The following is a 12,022-nucleotide window of genomic DNA, read 5'->3' as shown; positions in this document are numbered from 1 at the left end:
AAAACAAAAATGGTAGACACAAAATTTGAAAACAATGTGGACCCAAGTTGCTTATGGGGCCCCTCTGGAATCAGGGCCCTCAAAGCTTAAGCTTCATTAGTTTTATAGTAGATCTGTACCTGCCTATTGTGTACTTCCAGCAATAGATATAGCTTTCTTGTTTTCCCAAACTCAGAGTCTCCGTGTGATTCTATCTAGTGTAAAATGCGCTCCTCCAGCAGGAATAAAACGTTCTGTTCAGCTTCTGTGAGTGTGTCAACTCCAAACACCAACAAGTACACCAGAATCAGAAAGTACCTGAAAGCAATTTTAGAACTAATAGCAGATCTCCTGGCTACAGCCTGCTCCAACTCAAGGGCGGAGAACCCTTTTCACCTCAAGGGACGGATTCTCTTCTGGGCAATCTTCCAGGAAAAATAAATAAATTGTATGTTTGTGCAGTAAGACAGTTCCTCTGCACACTCACACACCCTTCCCCATCCAGGCAGTGGAGAAGGCATCATCCTAGGGCAAATTCCAGCCAGGCAAACACACTCATGGAGGGTGAAAAACAGGGCTGGGGCCTGGGGCCAGGTAGAGAAGACTTGAAGGCTGCATCCAAGCCACCTAGGCCTGAGGTTCCCCATCTCTGAGGTAACCGCTCTAGCTGCCGGAAAGAATGCAATGGACACGTAATGCTCCGCGTTTGCAAGAGAGAGTCGAACTTGCCTCAGGGAACAACTCAGTGATGCTTTCTGCTAATTGGCACTCAAGGTGAGGCCCTTGCAAAACCGGTTGCGTCGCTCGTGTTCATTTTCATAGGCCTACGCTGGAGCGCTTCTTCCTCTCCTGCAAGGGTTGCCAGTCCAGCAGACACACCTGAAGCAAGGAGCACTTATTATTCTGACAACGCACTGTGATTAGGAAGGTGTAAGAATGCCAGCCGTGGCTTCTCCCTGTCCAGATGGACGGCAACACTTCAAGGAGCAGTGCAGATCAAGGATTGCTGCCTGACAGTTTCGGAAGGAGGAGGGATGCAAAATTTTGTGATAGGTGGCTGGTGTTGCTATGGCTTAAAGCAGACACATTGCAGAGATGGATGGAAGGCACCACCTGAACCTCTGCCCACCCCCCTCCCAAAATCAGACTGCTTATGATAAGAAAAGTGACTTGAAAATGCATGTCAAAGCGTAGGATTATACTTGCTTGACTTTCCGGGGACAAACCTGTCAGTAGAGCACGAGGCTCTTAATCTCAGGGTTGTGGGTTCAAGTACCACCTTGGGCAAAATATTCCTGCATCGCAGCGGGTTGGACCAGGGTCCCTCCAAATTCTCTACAATTCTATGACACAACATTGTATATAACCTTTGTATAACATGCAGCTGTCTCATATGGGGTTTCGAACTCACAACCTCGGCGTCATCAGCACCATACTCTAACCAACTGAGCTAGCGCTTCCCCAGCCTGAAGCCCTTCAGCTGCTTTGGACTACAATGCCCATCATCCCTGACCACTGCCCATGATGAGAATTCATAGAACTGTAGAGTGGGAAGGGACCCTGGCGGTCATCTAGTCCAACCCCCTGCAATGCAGAAATTGATGTGAGATTTTGTAGTCCCAAAGCTTGGGGAGAGGGCACCAGGTTGGAGACGGTTGTCTTCTCAAAGCCTGGCCAGCTTTTCCTGGAAGCCAGCTCCCTCTGAATAAACACATCGAGGAGGCAGCTGCCTTTCTTTGAGCCTGCGGCCCAGGTTTTAGGATCAACAAGCATTGTGCATTGTCTGTTGTTCCTACGAGGAATGCCCCTTGTTGTTCGCACTTCCAGCTAGCGGACAGACAAAAGGATTGTTCCGGGAGATGCCCAGCAGATGTGAATAGCCAAGATGACCGATGTGCTGCACTAACAGAACTGCTGCGAGAGCCTCGCATGTACCCAGAGGGGCGCAAGGGATCTTGTAAAGCGCTGCGCCCGCCCGCAGCCTCGCCAGATGCTGCCAGTCCCAGCGGGCTCAGTATTGCCTGCACGGACCGGCAGCAGCAGCAGCAGCAGCAGCAGCTCTCCTAGATTTCCCAGGAGATGCCAAAGGCTTGAATCCAGGGCTTCTCAGCTGTGATTCCACCACGGATGAGGCTCCGCGGCCCTCCTTCCCCTTTCGAAGAATCGGAGGCACCCAAAGCCAAGGTCTCCTCCTCGCCGGAGTTGCGCACCCGCCTCCTGGGGGCGCGGGACAGCCGTGACCCCGCCCCGCCCTGCTTCAGCCGGGCGTCCAGCTCCACCAGCCAGGCAAGAGGACTCCTTTCCCGGGCTCCTCCGGCTCCTGGCGTCGTGCGCTCTCTCGTTCTCTCCGCGGTGGGATCCAGCTGCGCGCTTTTTGCGCGCGCGCCGCAAGCAGGTAAGCCGCGCGCCCCCCTCCCGAAGAAACGCGCCACGATGCCCCTCGGCGTCGCTGTTCCTCCGATCCGGAAATTGGCTAGACAGCAGCTCCGGCTGCGTCGATTTGCAACTTCTCAGGAAACTTTTGAAATCGCTACCTTTCCCGCTCCAGCTACGACTGAGAGGGAGAGGGAGGGAAAGAGAGAGAGAGAGATCCCCTGGGGTGATCTCCCTTTCTCTCCTTCCAAGGAGTAACTAGACCAGCTACCTGCCAAATGTGGAAATTCAGCCAATTCAATAACCGATATCGCTCTTCCTATGATGTCATTGTTGGCTGATGGGAGACCCCCACCCAGGGGTGTAGCCAGGACAGGGGGAGCTGCCTCCTGTTTAAGTAAATAAATAAAAATACTGAACTAAAAGTAGAAATTGTAGAAAGATGTTGACAGATTTTTTTCTTAGTTGTTGTTGTTTAGTCGTGTCGGACTCTTCGTGACCCCATGGACCAGAGCACGCCAGGCACTCCTGTCTTCCACTGCCACCCACAGTTTGGTCAGACTCATGAGGTGGCCAAAGTACTGGAGCCTCAGCTTCAGGATCTGTCCTTCCAGTGAGCACTCAGGGCTGATTTCCTTCAGAATGGATACGTTTGATCTTCTTGCAGTCCATGGGACTCTCAAGAGTCTCCTCCAGCACCATAATTCAAAAGCACCCATTCTTTGGCGATCAGCCTTCTTGATGGTCCAGCTCTCACTTCCATACATCACTACTGGGAAAACCATAGCTTGAACTATACGGACCTTTTTTGGCAAGGTGATGTCTCTCCTTTCTAAGATGCTGTCTAGGTTAAAAGGTAAAGGTAAAGGTACCCCTGCCCGTACGGGCCAGTCTTGACAGACTCTGGGGTTGTGCGCCCATCTCACTTAAGAGGCCAGGGGCCAGCGCTGTCCTGAGACACTTCCGGGTCACGTGGCCAGCGTAACATCGCTGCTCTGGCGAGCCAGAGCCGCACACGGAAACGCCGTTTACCTTCCCGCTGGTAAGCGGTCCCTATTTATCTACTTGCACCCGGAGGTGCTTTCGAACTGCTAGGTTGGCAGGCGCTGGGACCGAGCAGCGGGAGCGCACCCCGCCGCAGGGATTCGAACCGCCGACCTTTCGATCGGCAAGCCCTAGGCGCTGAGGCTTTAACCCACAGCGCCACCTGCGTCCCTTGCTGTCTAGGTTACTTGGGGTCAAATTAAAACAACTGTTGTTGAGACACAGATGGGTGTCCTGCCCCTGCAACATAAATCCTGGCTACACCATAGCTGTCAACCTCCCTTTTTTTGGTGGGAAATTCCCTTATTCCAGCGCCGTTTCCTGCCGTTTCCTGCCGTTTCCTGCCGCTATCCCGGATTGTTAGATATCCTGTAGACTGGCCCCGGGACAGGTGAGGCTGCTGATCCCTTATTTTCAAATCTGAAAGTTGACAGCTATGGGCTACACCCATGCCCCCACCCATCTTTTTCAAACTTTTAAATTCTTCTCCCCACCTTTGTACAGACTTTTGCTTGTGTGTTTGTTATTCCCAACCAGGAAGTATTTTTTAATTGTTATTGTTTTGTAGGGTTGTGTGCACACATGAATAATCTGAGGCTGAGTGTCTGGTCTCTCTCAGGAATTCCACCGTGAGCCCATCTTATGGATGCAGCTGAGAAGCAGATTTGCTCCAGAGGAGCCTTACTGTGGGAGGAACTGCGAAGTTTCTGGCACCTCGCTGTGGGTGATGCTGGGACTTCCTGGTGTCTCTTGCAGAAAGGGCTGTCTTCTCAGTGGTGGGGGGACAGGGGATATTACCAGACCTGCTTTCTTCTTCTTCTTGAAATGAAAGGTTGTTAGACTTCCATCAGCTCTTGCATGCATGGCCAAGGATAGTGGGAAATGCAGCCGAAAAGCTGGATGGCTGCAAGTTTCAAAGAATGGTAAAGTTGGAGGGGACCCCAAAGATCATCTAATGCAGGCACGTCCAACTTCCAAGAGACTGTGATGTACTTCCAGTATCAAAACACTGGCAGTGATCTACTTGTTGACCTTTTTTGGTGGAGCATTGACCAAAGTTGTTGAGCGATCGACTCCCTGTGGTACAGAAAATGAATTTAGGTCTTAGTTTAAGTTGAAAAGTGTCGGGATGTGTCTCTTAGCTGCAGTTTAGATTTCAGTTTGCAAGCCGCTTTTAAAGGTGCATTTGACCTCGCACATGGTTTTTGCATGCCTTTTGTAATTTTCGCTCGTTAAACTGGCTAATTCGCTTTTTTAAAAAAGGAACGGAAACAGAAAGGCGGTGTATGCATTCTTCTAAGAATAATACGAGGTGGAGATGCCCGATTTGCTTTGCAGGGAGTTTATAGATAGGAAGCCGCTGTCATCAGCTTTAATTGCACAAACCCAAATTTATGGTAGGCACCCATGAAATTCTGCAAGTCTGGAGGCAAACTGGGAGCCGTGTTTGTGCCTGAGAACTTGCAAAACTGTAATAATCTGAACTGTGGCATGCATATCTAGCTTCATTCATTTGTTTCTTCATAAAACCTCATTGGGGAGCACTTGGTGTGTTTACAGAGTACAGTACCATAAACAAAAGTCAGATCTCTGGGCCCAAGATGCTCACAGTCTAAATTTAGAATAGAGGAAGGAGGAGAAATAGACAACAGGGGGAGCAAACAGTTGCAGGATTGCAAGCAAATGCAGTTGCACGTAGAGTAAGCCTGCAAATTTTGCGGAGGTTATGTTCCGAGGATCATGCCTAAAACCAAAATCGTGTATAGTCAGAACATATTGTGTTCAATGGGATTGCCAGAGTCCCCTTTCCCCGACTCCTGCCCCCTTTCCTCCCTCTTTTTATTTTAATGTGCTTAACTTGCAAGCTTACATACTGCACTTACTGCCCCATTCTATGCATGTTTACTCAGAAATGTCCAGCATCTTGGAGTAGACCTATTGGAATCAACAGAACTTAAGCTAATTGTAATTCAAGTCCCATTGATTTAAATAGGTCTGGATCCAACCTTCTTCCTCCTGGACTCTAAGCTGAGAATAAGGTCATATGCTTCCTTTTCAATCAATCAGTCAATGAAATACTTGCATGTATGTTTTACAGCATTACCCTTAGCCAGAGAATTTTGTGTGTGGAAACAGTTTTCTGCACAAGGATCAGTAATAATTGGGTGTGCAAAAGCCAGGTACCAGGGCTCTGGTTTAACAGCAAAGAAAGGGATGGGAGTCACACCTAGCAATCTGGTTTATCTATTTATGTCTTTCCCGATGGCTTGTGTATATACTTTTACTCAACAGCAACACCTAAAAAGAAAACGAATAAGAAAACCATCTAGCCAATAACAGTTTTTATAAATGCAGGTAAAACCACCTAAATTATTATCTTAAAATCTATTAAATCCTCGTCTGCATCATACCTGAGTCACTAAAAGCTCTTTGAAATAAAAATTCAGGCCATACTCTTGTTAAAGGTAAAGGTACCCCTGACTATTAGGTCCAGTCGCAGACGACTCTGGGGTTGTGGCCCTCATCTCGCTCTATAGGCCGAGGGAGCTGGCGTTTGTCTGCAGACAGCTTCTGGGTCATGTGGCCAGCATGACTAAGCCGCTTCTGGCGAACCAGAGCAGTGCACGGAAACACCATTTACCTTCCTGCCGGAGCAGTACCTATTTATCTACTTGCACTTTGACGTGCTTTCAAACTGCTGGGTGGGCAAGAGACCAGAGCAGCGCACGGCATACTCGTGTTAGGACCAACCAAAATGCCACACAATTGCGAATGAGTTTTCAAGTTCTGTGTCAGGCTGAATGTTGAGCAGGAGATGAGAAGCTGGCCTGACACTGAACCCACAGCCCTCTCCATTTAATCACAGTCTCAAGGACAAACTAAATATGCCTCTTTCAGTTGCATTAGTTTAAGAAACCTGGTTAGTTGTAGGTACGTCAGGTTTTCATGAGGATCGTGGCAGAGAAGAAAAGGATTGACCATCCAGATGAAAATTGCTCTTCTGGGCTTAAATAAAAACTCACACAACTGCAAATGATATGTTTTGCCTGCAGTTTGGTGGAGCGTTGGAGGAAGTTGCACACTTAGTTGGACAGTGATAGGGTACCTGCTGCCCTCCAGATGAAGTTGGACTGTATGACCAGTGACCAGCCAGCATGACCAATGGTCAGGGATGATGGGAGTTGTAGTTTCCAGCAGCATCTGGAGTAGGGATGTAAGACGGCAGCAATGCCCATCCTTTCCTGTGTTTGTTGCAATCAGCACTGTTTCTGTTCTACTGCAGTTTGGCTTCCACTAAAACATACATCGTTCACCTCGCTGTTTGTGATAGCTGAAACAAACTAACAATGTAGTTTACTTCAGGGCATTTCAGTGGAAAGGAAACATCAAAAACAATGCAGAAAACAACACAATTATTTACTTAATATGCACAGTCTTAAAAAACAGAAATAGTTAATCTCACTCATATTAGCTTCTGTAATTCCCATTCCTGATCTCAAATGAACATGCAAATTGTGGCAATTTGTACTCCCATTTTTGACATACTGTAGTTCTCTGACATCTCTAACCTGGAGGGATGCAGGTTTCCAGGCCTTCTCTGGTAGATGCTATGCAGAGTTTATATTGTTGCTCGGGCTGCTGGGACAAAGAATCAAATAATGCCTGATCCCACATTCGTGAAAATATATGTTGGATTTGTTGTTCCAGCAGGCCAAGGTGCAACCAGGGGCCGCACAGATCCTCTTAAATTAAATCTGCAATCTCTTTCTGCTTGTTTATTTTGTTGGCATCTGTCTGTCCCCGGAGATAATGGCGGAGTGCGCCTTTGGGGGTGAGGTCAAGCTCTTGGAAGGTAGCAGCGCTTCTTGCTTGTGGCTGTAGAGACCAATGTGGGAGAGACATGTTTTGTTGCAGCCAGGGAAGATGGAGGCGTCCGGTTGTGCTGCTGCAGATGCACCATGGCGTTTCTTTTCCCTGTTCCCAGTAGAAGGGAGAAGTAAATCAGCAGGCTCTGTATTGGTCTTGGATCCAGTCTCATGCTATCTAAGAGTACCGGGTGGCTTAGTCATGTAAATAGGTGTTCCCCATACTTAAGCAAATAGATTGTGCCTTAGATAAACACTTAGGCAAGTGTTAGGTAGGAGTTTTATTGTTTCCTCTGAGCCACACTGGAGAATGTTTCGCCCGATTATGAACTGCTTTATGACTTCCCATTCCATACTGCCCAGGTGAATGCCAAGGTCTGGTGTGCGGCCTAGGTGCTGAGTTGGACACCTGTTGCAACTTGAAACATCTCCAGTTCACCAGTTAAGGGACATAAGACACTTTTAGGCCCCATGCCCAGCACAGCTGACTCTTGCTGTAGATGTGTCTGTCCTGTGCCATGTGACAAAACCATGGGCACAATTTCTGTCCAAAGTAGGCCTTTATCTTGGCACACCCACTTCTGATACAGGCTCCACCTGCTTTTAGCAATTGTCACCAAATTACAACACCATGCACACGTCAAATAAAACATCCCACCTAGCCCGGAAGATGGTGTTTAGGCAATACATCAAAAACAGCAATCCAAATAACATAATTCCCTATTGAAGAGCTGTCATATGTTCTCCGCATCATCTCCTCTAAAGTACGGCCTGTTATGTCTTTTTGGTGGAAATAATTCTGATTGCCAACAGAGAACTTCCTGCAGAAGTTCTTTTGTACTGTTTGCAACATTGCATGTTATGTATTCAAGCCTGCGGATCAAAATAGCTCACAGCATTGTTCATCGTTCAGCCACTGACTGAAAAACCACTGACTTTTGCAATACATGAACACAGTGGAGTAAGGTGTTGGAGGCTGCCTAACATTATCTAGCGTTAAGAGGCGTATAAAATATGAAGTAAGCTCTTGGAGACCTCACTGACTTGGCTTTTGTTACACTGTGCTTCATGGGCTGTTCATTAATCTCCATGAAATATTCAGAATGCACAGTACCTCAGAGTATTCCTGCACTGAAATATTAACCATTGGGACTATGTACTATGATATATATATATTTACTATAAAATAAGCATTTCTTCTCTTTCACAATAGATCTAGTGACCTGTCCTGAGACAATAGTTCACTTTGTATCCAAATCTGTTAAGTCTCTTGATCTGGAAAGGGACTTGTATAAAAAAATCTGTCTAAGTAATCCGGGAATAGAGAACCTGTGGTCTTCCAGATGTTGTTGGACTACAATTCCCACAAGTCCTGACTGTGTTGGCCATGCTGGTTGGGGCTGATGGGAGTTGGAGTCCAACAACATTTGGAGGGCCATAAATAGCTCATAGTTTGTATTCAACCCTTGAGGACGTGACACTTCCTTTTACTGGCTTGAAAATACCTGTTCCCCAATCCAGCACATCTCATGTGGAGGGGAACAAGTAGGTACCTGTTCTACTGTGTGAGCCTCACGTCTTCCAGCTCTTCCTCACTGAGGTGGGGTGGCATGTCCATGACATTTAGGATTTTATGCATCCAGACCATGGAAGTGATTTTCATGGCTGGTCAGGGTTTTGAACTTGGGCCTCTCCAGTCCAAGATGAAACACAGATGAATTATAAACTGTTGATGGATAAAAGGATCCAGACACCTGATGTTTAGAGGCTTCACCTGCCTCTTTTATGATTTCACAGTAAGCTCACAGTAATTAGTACTCTGCCGATCGCTTGCATGCCACTCACATGGCAAGCCATGGGTAAGAAGTGGGAGATAGATGTAGGAGTAAATATACCACAGGAGCTGACAAGCTACTCTTGGAAGTTTATTTACTTAGCTTTGTATCGCATCCTGTTTCTAGGGCAGGTGATGCAAATGTTTACAAACCTAGGTCTTAACAAGCAAAAGGAGAAAAGGAAAGAGAGAGAGAAATGCTTGACATAAAACAGAAGTGGGGAGTTGTGTGTTGTTGGATTACAACTCCCATCATCCCTGACCATTTTGACCCCGCTGCCTAAGACATCTGGTTGAAGCCCAGTAACATCTGGAGGGCCGTCGATTCCCCATCCCCAAGAACAGCCATGCAGGATCAGGCCAAAGTCCCATCTAGTCTAGCATCGTGTTCTCACAGTGGCCAGCCAGGGGCCCACGGGAAGCCCAAAAGTAGAGCCTGAGCACGACAGCGCTTCCTCTGCTCAAGATTCCCAGCAACCCATGTAGTAGTAGTAGTAGTAGTAATAATAATAATATTTTTTATTTATACCCCGCCCTCCTCAGCCAAGGCCGGGCTCAGGGCGGCTGACAAGCAATAATAAAAGCAAGTTGAATGAATACAACTTAAAAACAAGATTAAAATACAACATTAAAATATTAAAACATTAAAATACAGCCTCATCACAGGAGGAGAAAGGAAAAAGGAAAAAGAAAGAGGGGGAGGGAATCAAATTGGCTCCAAGCCAAAGGCCAGGTGGAACAACTCTGTCTTACAGGCCCTGTGGAATGAAATCAGATCCTGCAGGGCCCTGGTCTCATGAGGCAGAGCGTTCCACCAGGCTGGAGCCAGAGTTGAAAAGGCCCTGGGCTCTGGTTGAAGCCAATCTAACTTCCTTAGGGACCGGGACCACTAGGGTGTTGCTATTTATGGACCTTGAGGCTCTCCGTGGGGCATACCAGGAGAGGCAGTCCCATAGGTACGAGGGTCCTAGAAACCTCCAACCTGGGAGGCAAGGTATAGCCATCCTGGCTTGTAGCTCTGCAATAAATCAACACAGAGGAGACAATAGAAGAAGGGGAGGAAAATGGAGGGAGGGCCAACGGCAGAAATATATGCTATTATTTTATTCAAACGTACTTGGGATTAATTGCAGCATACAAAATGGGGCATACAGAGGAAGGATAGCTTGCTTCTAGTGCAGCTTTTTAAAAAAATAATAATTTTTATTAAACACTTTCAACATACCACATTATCCATCCAAATAATCAATTGCATTATTCCCCCCCTTTCCCTCCACCTCTCCCCCCCCCAGGACTTCCCTCAGCTCCCCTCTCTGATTTCTTTGCACATATTGTTCTCTGCATGTTATAAAATTGTGCATATCCTTGCCTTATCTGTCATGTGTTCAACTAATAAATTTATGGATGTTTATTCAAAACCTGCCAAGGAGTCCAAGTCATTTTGCTGTTTTTTTAGATAGATTGAAAAAAGTTCCCATTCTTCCTTGAAGTCACGATTGTCCTTGTCACGCAATTTATATGTCAATTTAGCCAGTTCCGCTTAGCTCATCAGTTTTTCTTGCCACTGTTTTTTCATTGGGGTTTCCCTCATTCTTCCATCCTTGCACTGTTGTAGCATACATAAATAAGTTCTTTATTTTTCTTGGCAGGTCTTGTCCTACAATCCCTAACAAATGCTTCTGGTTTTTTTTTTTACAAATGTCATTTTAAACTTTTTTTCCCAATTCATTATATATCATTTCCCTTTTTTTTTTAACTTCTCTGTATTCCCACCACATATGATAAAAAGTACCTTCTTTTTCTTTACATTTCCAACATGTATTCGACCCGGTTTTATACATTTTTGCCATTTTTACTGGTGTAATATACCATCTGTACATCAAGAGTGGTACAGCTTTCAGTCTCCTCTCCACACCTGCATTCCATGCCAGGGAATTCCCTCTCCTCCCAGCCCAGGTGAGAGGCCAACCCAGAGCACAGGTTTCATTTTTCCTGGGCGGGACCTAGATACTGTTCCATCCCTGTCACACTGTTGTGAGGCCTCTACACCCACAATCCAGCTCCTGGTAGCTTCTGCCACAGGTACTGAAAAGCCTGGCAATGCAATGGAGGAAAGCAGCGCAAAAAATTCTTCAACGCATCATTACAGGCCAGTGGCACACATAGCTCTAATCTCTGGCGAAGGGGAATAGCTGGGTCTGAGGGGCTGCTGGCCCCCAGAATCTGCCTCCTGAGGCGATGGTTTCACTCTGACGAATAACAGGGCCTGTTCTTCTTCAGATAGTTCTTCTTCTTTCAGCATGAGCCTAAAAGCGAACAATTTGGATGCGACAAAATAGGCGTTTGAAAACAGTCGCATCACGCAGGCCACACTGATCTGTGTGGCCACTATTGGTTGTACCTCCTTGTCGCATGTACAGTGGCAAACCCACGCTTGTTTCTGTGCAATGTGCGGCAAAAAAGGCCTTACTTAGTATTCATGCTCTGCTTATCAAACAGGTATTTAGATTACGTATGGCATTCCCATCGAGCACCTTATCTTTAAAGATACGCTCCTGCAGTCTGCAGGTCTCAACCTGTGTTAAGTCAATACATCAACTTGTGCTTTATCAGGTCCTGTCCATCTGATGAATCAGTCCACAACCATTATTTGGCCACGATACATCTTGCCTCCATATTTTTCCACAGGTCCACAAACTTATTATTCCGTTTGCACCTGAAATTCCAACAAGGATATCAAGCCTGCATTGTAAATCAAACAACAGCTCTGTGAAAAGATTACGCTGAGAGCTTAGGACTTTCCCAAGACCAGATAGTGAGCTTCATCACTCTGTAGAAATTTGGACCTGGGATTCCATCTCTTTAGACCAACAAACTAGTCACTACAGTCAAAAAAGAAAGAAAAAGAAAGATAGGATGGTCTTTG

General features: G+C 46.6%; 1 protein-coding gene across 1 annotated transcript in view; it reads left to right on the top strand.

Annotated features, from left to right (window-relative positions):
* Positions 1–2,235: 2,235 nt before the first annotated feature.
* Positions 2,236–12,022, top strand: part of PLD1 (phospholipase D1) — a 136,048-nt gene continuing 126,261 nt past the window's right edge. The window contains exon 1 of the mRNA XM_079977697.1: positions 2,236–2,374. The gene's annotated coding sequence lies outside the window, so the exon portion shown is untranslated. The remainder of the gene's footprint in view (positions 2,375–12,022) is intronic.

This window comes from Podarcis cretensis (genome assembly GCF_951804945.1).
Source record: "Podarcis cretensis genome assembly, chromosome: 5".
Taxonomy (NCBI): domain Eukaryota; kingdom Metazoa; phylum Chordata; class Lepidosauria; order Squamata; family Lacertidae; genus Podarcis; species Podarcis cretensis.
This window is presented reverse-complemented; position numbering and strand designations above follow the sequence as displayed.